General features: G+C 42.4%; 1 protein-coding gene and 1 long non-coding RNA gene across 2 annotated transcripts in view; one reads left to right on the forward strand and one right to left on the reverse strand.

The window, feature by feature from the left end:
• The window catches only part of LOC134812259 (dynein axonemal heavy chain 10-like), a 55,565-nt gene that overhangs the window by 16,053 nt on the left and 25,781 nt on the right, over positions 1-13,731 (forward strand). The window lies entirely within an intron of this gene.
• LOC134812620 (uncharacterized) lies at positions 5,699-6,883 on the reverse strand. Its single transcript, XR_010159932.1, has 4 exons — positions 6,810-6,883; positions 6,337-6,448; positions 5,966-6,111; positions 5,699-5,782 (listed from the first exon to the last, which is right to left on the reverse strand). It is a non-coding gene; the product is annotated as an uncharacterized LOC134812620 (long non-coding RNA).

A 13,731-nucleotide genomic window follows, 5' to 3' on the forward strand; every position in this document is an offset into this window, starting at 1 on the left:
GATATATGACTTCAAACACGACAAAACTGTACCATAATATGGATTGGTCGAAAATCGAGTGTTTTAGTGAATAACTTAGAATATATTTTCAATTTACTCAAGATTTGACCAATAGATTTTCTTAAAACTTTCCAGATAGTTACAAGGCTATAAGAAATACGCCAAAACTTGCACGGATTATCTGTCTTATAGCCATGTAACTATCTGGAAAGTCTAAAGAAAATCTATCAGTTAGATCTTGAGAAAATCGAAAATATATTCTAAGTTATTCACTAAAACACTCGATTTTCGACCAATCCATATTATGGTACAGTTTTGTCGCGTTTGAAGTCATATCTTAAGTTTGGCACATAGAAATACGCCAAAACTTGCACGGATTATCTGTCTTATAGCCATGTAACTATCTGGAAAGTTTAAAGAAAATCTATCTGTTAGATCTTGAAATATATGCCCATGTGTTCCCTTAGAAACCGCCAATTTGGAGATGTTTTCTTGTGTTTAAAGTCATATCTCAAGTTTGGCACATAGAAATTCTTCCAAACTCGTACACATTATCCGTCATATAACATGTAATTATCTGGAAAGTTTTAAGAAAATCTATCAGTCAGATCTTGAAATATATTCCTGTGTTCCGCCAAAACCGCCAATTTGGAGATATTTTCTTGTGTTTGAAGTCATATCATAAGGTTAGCACATAGAAATTCTCCAAAACTCTCACACATTATCCGCCATATAACCATGAAACTATCTTAAAAGTTTAAAGAAAATCTATCAGTTAGATCTTGAGAAAATCGAATATATATTTTAAGTTATTCACTAAAACACTCGATTTTCGACCAATATATATTATGGTACAGTTTTGTCGTGTTTGAAGTTGCATATATCAAGTTTGGCAGATAGAAATTCGCCCAAACTCGCACGGATTATGAGTATTATATGTCTTATAGCCATGTGTAAACGCCGCCGCCGACTGGTTTAGCCACGGCGGACAAGCCTGGTGGTTGTGAAAAACAGTTTCATGGTTCTAACCTCTACTGGTGATGACCAAGAGATCATGTAGTTCCTAAATCCTGGGTTTCTTAAAACCACCGGATGATTTGCAGCTCTCAAGAGTCGTGCCTCAAAGTCTGAATCAAGTGTTTCGGTCAGATGATGTGACCAGGGACAATCTGCGTCCATTAGATAAAGTAATAGCTGATACGCCGTAATCTTTGCTGAAATTTATGATTACAATTAATTCACTTATTATATTATCATAAAGAATAAATAAATTTTAATTTAGAGTTCAATTGGTGTAGTAATGTACAAACAATCACACATTTACATTAATTCTAATTATCAACAAATAAAAATGATGAGATGAATTCGTCTCCCGAGTTCCACAGAAATCAATTACTATATCCAATAGCTACATTGCTGCTACAAAGGTTATGACTTACCTTCAGCGTTGATGTATTGTTCACCCACAATCTCCTTGTCTGAGATAATTTTTAGATTTACCCACACTCAATAGCAACAATATAGCAGTAATTGTACACAGAACAATATCCAATTTTAATAGAAGGTTTCCACACACAATAAGAATAATACGAAAATCAGAACTCAAAAGGAGTTAGTCCTGTTTAATGCAACGGGATATCATAAACATCAAACTTGTCGCATAAATATTACATACCTATGTCATCCGACTTAAAGTGATTCTTGATAGCTTTCTCCCATGCTTGTTTGATGTGGAAATCACAGTAAAAATGTTTAGTTCCTGGAAAAACCTCTTGAATGGCATTAATTTCGGCCCTGTGGGGTTAAAGTATTAATCTATACAATATTTTACACTTGACGAAATACCTTGGCTACGGCATAGATACACAAAAAATTTACCAATAAGTGCCATTATTATTATCATGTTCATACGTGTCGATATCTGTCATGCTGTAAGTAGGCGAAAGATCAGGATTCCAACGCTTCACCACATACAAGGCTTCTGCTACTGTGTCGCCGTCAAGCTTGGAAGTAAGGAAAACCGCTACTACCAATAGAAGTTGAACATTCTTAACTGTGATTACTATTAGTAATTTACTAATTATAAATAACATCTTAAGTAATATTTCGAGGTTTTCAGTAATTCAAGGTTTTGGGTAAGCTTATGATGGGTCAGTACTTTTTCGAGTATTTATGGTAAGTTGATGGTAAATTGTAGTAATTGGGGCTGCGGGTATATGTTTATGTACCTGGTATCCGTGAGGTGTGAATACCATGAGCATTTTATACTTGTTTGTTTTATGTGTTGAATCGAGAAACAAGTAGTCGCCATGGTCTTTTAGGATGGACTTCATTGCCTCGTTCTGGTATACGAGCATGAACTTCGTATTTGTCTTCACTTCCTGCAACGTAGTTAATTTAGGACACCATCTTGCAATACACCCTCACTATCAACATGCTGTGCGGTGGACAGAAAATGTATTAACAGAGTGTTAACAATAATTCATTGGAGAGAGTTAAGGCATATCTACCTACAGCGAATAACTTCCTGGTATTTACTTCATCCAAAGATTAAGTAAAAATTTACCATATCTGGCTCGTAGATAAACTCAACAGAATCACCGCTGCTCCTGAACTTTTCCACCAAATCGTCAAGTCGGTCGACTTCTAGCCCCGTCGAAGCACAACAATTCCGGAGGCACTATCCGTCGCGGAGTCGAGTCCGCGGCGGAGCCGCCGGACTTCGAGCGGACTCCGGCGGAGCCGCCGGACTCCGAGCGGACTCCGGCGGTGCTCCGCCAAAATGTATTTACAGTGGACTCGAGTACATTTTGGCGGACTCCGAGCGGAGCCGAGCGGACTCCGAGCGGACTTTAAAGTCCGCCGCGGACTCCGAGCGGCTCCGCGGCGGCTCGGTGGAGTGTCCGCCGCGGACTAAGCCACTAAGCGGACTCCGGTCCGCCGCGGACTCCGGCGGAGTGCTTGGCGGACTCCGCCGGACCTCTCCGCCAGACTTGAATCCGGCGGAGTCCGGCGGAGCTTGGCGGACTCCGCCAGCTCGGCGGACTCCGCTCGGAGTCCGCCGGACTCCAACAGAGTCCACTGACTTCCGACCTCCGTCTTCCGACCCTCGGCTAAATTTGTCACGTGACATACAACATAGCATTTTGCAATATTGTGGTCAGATGAAAAGGTCGCTAGTGATAAACCTTAACCATTACCCTCACAATGTCAATAGTGTACAACTCTAGTCCTAACTTTGACCCTATAATGTATAAACGTTGACCCTAACCCTCCACCAAACCGTCCGCAGCGAAATATCAATGTCATTGACTGGTCACGTGACCAAAACAATTTTTGTCATATTATCTCATATGGGGAAGCGTTTTTAGTTTTACCCTACACGTTGCATGTGGCGTCATTCGGCCGGATCCCAGCAAGCAAAAATACGTCGACCATCACAGGACGACGCCAGCAAGCACTCTCTACGCTATTCGAGCTCCGATCGTCCTGTGACGAAGTAAGGACGAAGCCTGAGGTCCTCAGGTAACATCGACCACCGATTGAAAATTCAAAGATTTTTTGACATAAAGGTCAAATGTAAAACTAAAATCTTGATGCTGATTGATTGACGACGTCAATTTTTGAGCACAGCGCGAGCGCATGCGGAAAAGGACTGCGTAGCTAGTCCATAGTCAAGATGTTGATAAATATTTGGCTTGTGGCGCGATGTGTTGCTCTAACTATAGCCCTCTCGCTTGCAGTAGCGCGCGACCGCCGGAAATGACTTGTGGAACAAGCGCGCCCGCAGCGGCGCGAAAGCACCTGGTTAGCTAAATGAACGCGATGTGCCTTGCATTGTAGGATGAAATCCTATTAGCTGACGCCACTCGCAGCTGTGATGTTCGCTGTACGTCAGCGATCGAAATTTATACGCGTATCACCCGCGCCACTCAATTTTTTTCGTTGCTCGTCGCACGTCGACGCCCTCATTAAATTTTTGGAGAAAATCGCTCGCCAAAATTTGTTGGACCAGGACGATGTCCTAGCCTGGCAGCTCATTGCGCGGCGCGTCGCAACGAGCTTCGTTGTTCGTCGACGTGCGACGAGCAACGAAAAAAATTGTGTGGCGCGTCGAGTGGCACATCTTAACGGGGGATACGCGTATAAATTTCGATCGCTGACGTACAGCGAGCAGCACAGCTGCGAATGGCGTCAGCTAGTAGGATTTCATCCTACAAGGCACATCGCGTTTACCTAGCTAGCTAACCAGGTCATTTCCGCCTCCGGCGGTCGCGCGCTACTGCAAGCGAGAGGGCTATAGTTAGAGCAACACATCGCGCCACAAGCCAAATATTTATCAACATCTTGACTAGCTACGCGGTCCTTTTCCGCAATATGCGCTCGCGCTGTGCTCAAAAATTGACGTCGTCAATCAATCAACATCAAGATTTTAGTTTTACATTTGACCTTTATGTCAAAAAATCTTTGAATTTTCAATCGGTGGTCGATGTTACCTGAGGACCTCAGGCTTCGTCCTTACTTCGTCACAGGACGATCGGAGCTCGAAGAGCGTAGAGAGTGCTGGCTGGCGTCGTCCTGTGATGGTCGACGTATTTTTGCTTGCTAAAAACGCTTCCCCAGGCCATATGAGATAATATGACAAAAATTGTTTTGGTCACGTGACCAGTCAATGACATTGATATTTCGCTGCGGACGGTTTGGTGGAGGGTTAGGGTCAACGTTTATACATTATAGGGTCAAAGTTAGGACTAGAGTTGTACACTATTGACATTGTGAGGGTAATGGTTAAGGTTTATCACTAGCGACCTTTTCATCTGACCACAATATTGCAAAATGCTATGTTGTATGTCACGTGACAAATTTAGCCGAGGGTCGGAAGACGGAGGTCGGAAGTCAGTGGACTCTGTTGGAGTCCGGCGGACTCCGAGCGGAGTCCGCCGAGCTGGCGGAGTCCGCCAAGCTCCGCCGGACTCCGCCGGATTCAAGTCTGGCGGAGAGGTCCGGCGGAGTCCGCCAAGCACTCCGCCGGAGTCCGCGGCGGACCGGAGTCCGCTTAGTGGCTTAGTCCGCGGCGGACACTCCACCGAGCCGCCGCGGAGCCGCTCGGAGTCCGCGGCGGACTTTAAAGTCCGCTCGGAGTCCGCTCGGCTCCGCTCGGAGTCCGCCAAAATGTACTCGAGTCCACTGTAAATACATTTTGGCGGAGCACCGCCGGAGTCCGCTCGGAGTCCGGCGGCTCCGCCGGAGTCCGCTCGGAGTCCGGCCGGAGTCCGGCGGCTCCGCCGCGGACTCGACTCCGCGACGGATAGTGCCATTCCGGATATCAGAGACAGTGGGAAACCACATTCTATTATCGAGATGTATGGTGTATCCTTTCTGTTCTAAAATTAAATTCGTATTGTGAGTTTAAGTAGTGTAATAAGCATTTACTATTGTCAAAATAAATTTTATTGTGCTACTGAGTACAATGAAAAATCGATTTACGGTCGGTTGATTTAAAAGTGTAAATGTGAAACAAACCCCAGTTTTCTTATATAAATATTAAATTGGAACCAGAAACAGCACTCAGCAGATAATCACTTTTAATCTGATCTATTTTCACTGTATATATATTATAACTGTATTTGAATATATTACGTATGTACGTGAATTATACGAACCTAATAACTTAGTCACTTCTTCCTCAAGAATTCCCCTTAACCTCCAAAGATTTTGGCATTTGTAACCATTATCCTTTATGATATTTACAACTTCCGGGTGAGGGCTTTGTAGATGACCACTGAATGTTATTAACCAAATTGAAATAAGTTACCAGGTTAATATCAGATGAAAACTGAATTAAAAAATCGAAGAAGATACTGACTAAAAAATCGAAGACGATAAAGTTAGTTCCATATTGAATTTAATTTGGGTAATTTACATACAGAATACAGTCTGCACGACAATTATTACTAAAACCTACCATGGCTCGTGCATACTATGAACAGGATAAACCTGTATCCCATAGATTTTTTCACTCGAGCTGAGAAGGTCCTCGTTATTTTCCTTCTTCAGGTTAGCTGGGCTGAGGTATGTATACAGGTCGTCCAACACTTCAAAAACGTACGCCTAGAAAATTAATCACATATTAAAAGAGGGTCTCGTGGTAATAAACATCTAGCAATAACTGTGAGGTCTAGAAACTCTGGATGAAACGTGTTATTTAAGCATGTTTTTTTCTCAAATTTTCGGGAGATTTTACAAATCTGAATCAATAGTACGATGTGGTGTAGGGCTGCATCGCCATTCGCCTTGCTAGATAAAAGGGCACCTAAAGATAATTTAAGCACATACCCGAACCCATGCTTTGCAGCCCATCTTTATTGTCTTGTTAGGAAGATCAATTCCACGGCACATCTTGATTGTTGGGTTTTTGGAGATCCGATTTCCTGCTCGGCAGGTGAACCTAGTGATAATTTCGTCAATTAAATGTTAATTGTTAACTCTATAATATACCCAGAATTTGTATTTACTCTTTGAGCAAATAAAATGAAATGATTAAATGAGTTGAACAATATTTCAAAAGTCAAATTACAATGATAATGTCTGACCCAACAATTTATAAAGTCAAAAAGTATGATAACAGGAGAATAGGGATACAACTTTTTAGATTTGAATAAAATTGGAAACACCATAATAATGAACAAAACAATAAATATCTCTCTTAAGGAACTTGTTTATACATAATTCATAAAGCTTATTTTTGCACGTAATTTTGATGATATTTTCACGTGGGCTCTAGATGTGTTGTTATCTCAGAATCATACCTTTGTCTCTCTGTGATACGTAAGTATCGGTTTTTATATGACCACGCTATAGAATGCTCCTCTCTCCCCAAGATACTCTTCTTATAGGTTTTAGGTTCCGCTGATCTTATCTGAAAGCTTAACTTGAAGTGGTGCATCAAATTCAGGGAGGGAGGGAGGGAGGGAGGGAGGGAGGGAGGGAGGGAGGGAGGGAGGGAGGGAGGGAGGGAGGGAGGGAGGGAGGGAGGGAGGGAGGGAGGGAGGGAGGGAGGGAGGGAGGGAGGGAGGGAGGGAGGGAGTGAGGGTGGGAGGGAGGGAGGGAGGGAGGGAGGGAGGGAGGGAGGTTCCGCTGATCTTGTCTGAAAGCTTAACTTGAAGTGGTGCATCAAATTCAGGGAGGGAGGGAGGGAGGGAGGGAGGGAGGGAGGGAGGGAGGGAGGGAGGGAGGGAGGGAGGGAGGGAGGGAGGGAGGGAGGGAGGGAGGGAGGGAGGGAGGGAGGGAGGGAGGGAGGGAGGGAGGGAGGGAGGGAGGGAGTGAGGGTGGGAGGGAGGGAGGTTCCGCTGATCTTGTCTGAAAGCTTAACTTGAAGTGGTGCATCAAATTCAGGGAGGGAGGGAGGGAGGGAGGGAGGGAGGGAGGGAGGGAGGGAGGGAGGGAGGGAGGGAGGGAGGGAGGGAGGGAGGGAGGGAGGGAGGGAGGGAGGGAGGGAGGGAGGGAGGGAGGGAGGGAGGGAGGGAGGGAGGGAGGGAGGGAGGGAGGGAGGGAGGGAGGGAGGAAGGGAGGGAGGGAGGGAGGGAGGGAGGGAGGGAGGGAGGGAGGGAGGGAGGGAGGGAGGGAGGGAGGGAGGGAGGGAGGGAGGGAGGGAGGGAGTGAGGGTGGGAGGGAGGGAGGGAGGGAGGGAGGTTCCGCTGATCTTGTCTGAAAGCTTAACTTGAAGTGGTGCATCAAATTCAGGGAGGGAGGGAGGGAGGGAGGGAGGGAGGGAGGGAGGGAGGGAGGGAGGGAGGGAGTGAGGGTGGGAGGGAGGGAGGGAGGGAGGGAGGTTCCGCTGATCTTGTCTGAAAGCTTAACTTGAAGTGGTGCATCAAATTCAGGGAGGGAGGGAGGGAGGGAGGGAGGGAGGGAGGGAGGGAGGGAGGGAGGGAGGGAGGGAGGGAGGGAGGGAGGGAGGGAGGGAGGGAGGGAGGGAGGGAGGGAGGGAGGGAGGGAGGGAGGGAGGGAGGGAGGGAGGGAGGGAGGGAGGGAGGGAGGGAGGGAGGGAGGGAGGGAGGGAGGGAGGGAGGGAGGGAGGGAGGGAGGGAGGGAGGGAGGGAGGGGGGAGGGAGGGAGGGAGGGAGGGAGGGAGGGGGGAGGGGTGGAGGGAGGGAGGGAGGGAGGGATTTTATAAATAAAACATATTATGAATATTTATAAATTCATGGAAATTACATTTGAAAAGTAGTGAGGTTTTAGAAAGGTGTGAAACGTTCAAAGCAGGGTTGTTGTACAAACAATTTGAACGAAGAGGAACTACTTGTATTCTTAACTAATACTTACACCTGATCCCAGTGAGCTGAAAGCTGATCTTGTCTCTGTCTGTAATTTTTCAAGAATGTATCTGCAAAAATCCGCTCCTTTGGGATGGGTACCTATATAACAGTAACCCATCCCAGAGTGTTCGAAGCCCTCATCGATCAGCCACTCTAGTCTGAAATATTACATTTTAATGCTATACTAATCATTAAATTGATTGCTTTGTTTTGATGTGAGAGAAGGATACGATGGATAATTGAAGTTGAGAATATTGGTAGATTATATCGCTTAAATTCGGCCGGGAGTGAGATGTAAACTTTGTCATACTATACAGTTACACATGTGAAGGAGTTTTGCCATGTTTCGCCAACTTTTCAACTTTCCAGTTGATGGAACGATTTAATATAACTACTAAATGCGATATACGGGATAATTACCAGATACCAGATACCAGATACCAGATACCAGATACCAGATACCAGATACCAGATACCAGGTACCAGATACCAGATACCAGATACCAGATACCAGATACCAGATACCAGATACCAGATACCAGATACCAGATACCAGATACCAGATACCAGATACCAGATACCTGATACCAGATACAAGATACCAGATACCAGATACCAGATACCATACTGGCTGTGACGAAAGGATGTGCTTAATTGTTAACTGGAAATAATTTAACACGCAACAAGCGTAACATAGAAAAGCTGTTAGAAAAGACACGTGATCAGAGGACGGATACCAATTAATTCCAACATCTATTGCAGAATTCCATATATTAGTATTGACTCTTATCTGTGATACTAATAATAATAATATGTAATAACTATAATGTACAATTTGCACCTATACTACGGAAACTATATTGCAGTAACCATTTCTCACACGTTTTATCAGAAAAAGTAACGAGTGCGTGTGTACGTGGTAGTTTTAGTGTTTTCGACTATAGTGGCTTAATTTTGGCATCTATTAACTTAGCATGTTCAGAAGTTCTGAAATGTTCTGAAATGTCACATTTTTGTGACGTAGTCAACTGTAGCTGTCCAATCAATAACACTCCGCATAATACACTCCACGATACCTCTTTTTTACTGTGAGGTGTCCTTAAAACCCTTTTAACTTATTATGCGAAGGTTCTTCCATCGATTGCAGCCCTAAAATATGCTGTTTTAAATAAAATTATAATACACGCAGTACGCACTTGTTTATTACATATATATAACGATATATACATGGCCTGGCCTGGTACTGTTGAGGAGCTTCTACAATTTATGGAATGGCTCAATAGTATCCATCCAGACCTTGTGTTTACTTACGACTACTCTAAGGATGGTGTTGAGTTTTTAGACACCTATGTCTATGCTGTTGGCGATGTTATTCATACCAAACTTTACTCTAAGCCCAGTGACACCCACTGCTATCTCATCCCCACCTCATGTCATAGGAGCCATGTTCTCAAAAACATACCCTATGGTGTGGCGAGGCGAGTGAGGCAGTACAATAGTGAAGACACTAATTTCTTAGAGCAAAGGGAGGTATATACTGGTTACCTTGTAGCCCCGTGGTTACCATTCTAGTATTGTAGACGATGCTTTCAACAAATTTAGTGATATAACCGATAGGAAAACCTTGTATGCCCCTAAAAATAAGGATGAGACGACTACTTGTCTAATACCCATGGTGATGGATCAGAATCCAGCACTTCCCAACATGGGGAGCATTATTCACAAGTATAAGCACCTTCTTAATCTCGATCCAGCCTTGAAGAAGCTAGTACGTGCTGACAGTGTATTTGTAAGTCACCGAAAGAATCAAACTATCGGTGGCATGCTTGTACACAATAAGTGTCGTGCTGGTGGAACTGTAAGCAGTGATAGAGATGGAGAAGCCACTGCTAGTCAATTTCTTGAACCAGACGCTGCAATATTGCCGGCTGTTCGGGAGGCTGATAACGCAGGGTGCCATGCCTGTGGAAAATGCTATGTTTGTGAGCAAAGTTTCCTGTCCCCTTGTTCCAAATTTAGTAGTCACCATTCCAAACAAGTTTTCCCTATTACTAAATATATTACCTGAGGACCCCAGGCTATTATGTTCATTAACATATAGAATATAGATTTGGCGGAATGACAGGCTGAGCGCGGCCCAGTAACTAAATATATAACTTGTCAGAGTAATAACCTTATTTATTTAATGGAGTGTAGAACTTGTAAACAGTCGTATGTAGGATATACTACTTCTAATCTCCCTAAGAGATTTTCTAATCATAAGAGCCACATTAAGAAAGGTATCAGAAGTTGTAAGTTAGTAAATCACTTTTTAGATATTGATCATGATTAAGATTTTAGTTCAGTAGCCTTATATAACTCTTCACTTAGTACGCACCTTTCTGTTATTATAGTGGACGCTCTAGAATTTAAACCTGAAATAAGTCAAGCAGATAGGGAAAAGGCCATGGAAGCTAGAGAGGGGTTCTACCAGACCCAATTGAAAACCCTTGAGCGTTATGTGGGTATGAACACCCTCGATAGTAACCACATCCTTATTAAATCCGCTGGAGCTTAGTGTTTAGTTTATTTATTTTATTTAACATGATCTTAGCCTATAAACCCGTGTTTAGTTTACAATATTGCTATCAGAGACGTGTTATAGTCATTACTATTTATATATTTTTACTGCTTGATTCAGAGAAATCAGAATCTAGCAGAAGAGTTTTACATCGGCTCAGCACCGCCAGGACATTGGCTATACACGTGGGTCAATTAGTTTGATTTGGTATGGTTCGACCGGGAAAGTGGTCGAAATTAGTGCTCTTAATGAGTCATCACTGTCGTCTGAATATTAGAGCGGGAACTTCCCAAGTTTCGGCCGACAACGCGCGCGCACAGCATCGGCGCGCAATGCTATGCGCGCGCGTTTCCATATTGCTGAGTCATTCGGCGGTTGCGCTCAGCGTAACTTGGAAATGAGTTGTATGTTGTTTACCTAAATTCAAGCATGGTAATCATAGATAAGCTTGTCAGTCAGTAAGTGCTTTAGTGGGAATAACAGGCAAATAAATATCACTTCTTAATCAGAATTCAGTGAAATTTTTGTCACACCACTCAGTTCCATACCGGTTTTGAGCTCTTAGAAGTGACTGTTTAAGTAAATTCTTGATGAGCGCTGATTGATCCAAATTACGTTACCCCATAACATAAAATAAAAACGCTTTACTGTATGTAAATTTAATGACAACTATTGTTTTGTTTATATAATAAGTAATTTAGCAAATTAAGAAATAAGAAAGCTAAGCTTGATTTCTAAAAAAGAATTGAGGATTGTATTAATCAGCATATTTATGAAACCGAAAACGATCAGCGTAGTTCAATTTCATTAATTGCTACTAGTCTAGGACCAAAAACACGGTGAATGCAATGGCGCTAATTTAGAGGTTACACAAAATATTATTTGATGCGCGGCGCGGCCTAGATAGCATAAAGTGAATGTCGCTTACGATTAAATTTATTATTTATTATTGATAAGTTAAAGTGTCAAAAGTTTAATTTCAAATTCGTTTTACTTATTGTCTTTACCCTAAAAACATTTACACCCCAAGTTAAAAATATAAATACTTTATTTTAAAAAACACTATCAAATAAAGTGGTTGATCACTTGTGTCATTATTATTATTACGACGACGTCGTTATATCAATGGTCAAGTAAAAATATTCCCCAAAATAATTTAAAGACGATTCCCGATCGAAAACGTTTTTGGTAGAAAAAGTTTTTCGAGTTACATAAATATGAATGGAAATGTAATTAATGTTATACTAAACGCCTTAAACTTTGTAAACTCTTTGGTATGTACAGCAGGGTGTCAGAATTATTGGCGTGGCGCGCAAATTTCGTATTTTGATACAAATTAAGTAATACGTTTAACAAGCTATTACTACCATTTCTTTAGAAATAAACTTGAAATAAATAGTAGAGGCTCTTACGGGCAAAAAGACGTGTTTTCTGCTACGAGTTTAGAGACCTAACCGCTAATTGGACACCATAGTATGATGTCTAAGGATCGATAATATGTTAAGAAGTATAAATTTGGACTTATTAGTCACGTGCTATACCAATGCGCGTTTTAAACTTTGACAGTCTATTACTCTAAGGCAAATAGAGAAATTATATTCATATTTTGTCAGCAATAAGATCACATTATTTTCTATTTAGTGTGAAAATATGAGCTAGAACGGACATAATCTCGCTGAGTTATAGCTGTTTGAAATTTATGATGAACGCGCGGGTGCCAATTGATAACAACTAAATGCTTTTGCGCGTAGTGCGCGTCGAAAATTTGGCAAAAACGCTTGCGGAGTGACAATATTCAAACTTCGATAAAGTATATGAAGTGGGTACTTCTCGGAAAGGAAAAATTTAGGCAAACACGATGTGACTATTTTTGGGTTGATTTAATACAACTGCAAAAAATTATTCAAACTTCAAGCAAAAAAGTCAAAATTTTTACCACTTTTTTGGATTTTTACCTCAGAACAAATAGAGGGATTTGTTTTATTTTTATACAATCTTGTGCGGCTGTCTTTTAGCTATCTTTATGCAAGTTTTGCCGACATGCCAACAAAATTAACTTGCTCAAAATATCAAAAAACATGGTTTTTTGGCCTATTTTTGGCCCAAAAATCGGTTTTTTGCGATTTTACCCCAGAACAATCAGTCCAATCATCTTGAAACTACTTTCAATCGATTCTACGGTCAAAAATACGTCTAGTAAGGTGTATCTGGGGTCCCTAACGTATCGAGCAGACAATGCCCGTAAGAGCCTCTACTAAAATAATACACACTCAGAAATACATATCACAACAACAAAATAATTAATCTAATACTTGGTCAAATGACCCTTACTGATTTGTACAGCCCTTAACCGTCTGGGAACACTATTGTACAGGGTTCTGACATATGACTTAGAAATGCCATCCCAACATTCCCTAATAATAGTTTTCAGATCTGTCAGATTGTTTATTCGTTCAATGTTCCTTTTGATGTCAAACTTTAGCATAAACCAAAGGTTCTCAATAATGTTTAAGTCCGGACTTTTCACCGGCCAAGGTAGCATCTTGATATTACCTTCCCGCATAAAATCACGTATAATATGCGCTGTATGAACGCTGGCATTGTCCTGTTGGAACACCCCATCTCCTGCTGGAAACTCTTTCAACATGACTGGCCATAAGTTTTCGTCCAATATCTTCATGTAGTTAACAGCATTAATGTTCTCTTCGGTCATATACAGGGTCCCAACCCCGTTTGAAGTGATACACCCCCATATCATAATAGAGAGCTTAGGTACCTTGGGTTCCTCGCCATACAAGTCCGGCCTATAGCCTTCAGACTTTTTACTCCACACCCAGATTCTGTCATCATATC

The sequence above is a fragment of the Bolinopsis microptera genome, chromosome 3, assembly GCF_026151205.1.
Source record: "Bolinopsis microptera isolate Bmic1 chromosome 3, MBARI_Bmic_1.0, whole genome shotgun sequence".
Lineage (NCBI taxonomy): Eukaryota > Metazoa > Ctenophora > Tentaculata > Lobata > Bolinopsidae > Bolinopsis > Bolinopsis microptera.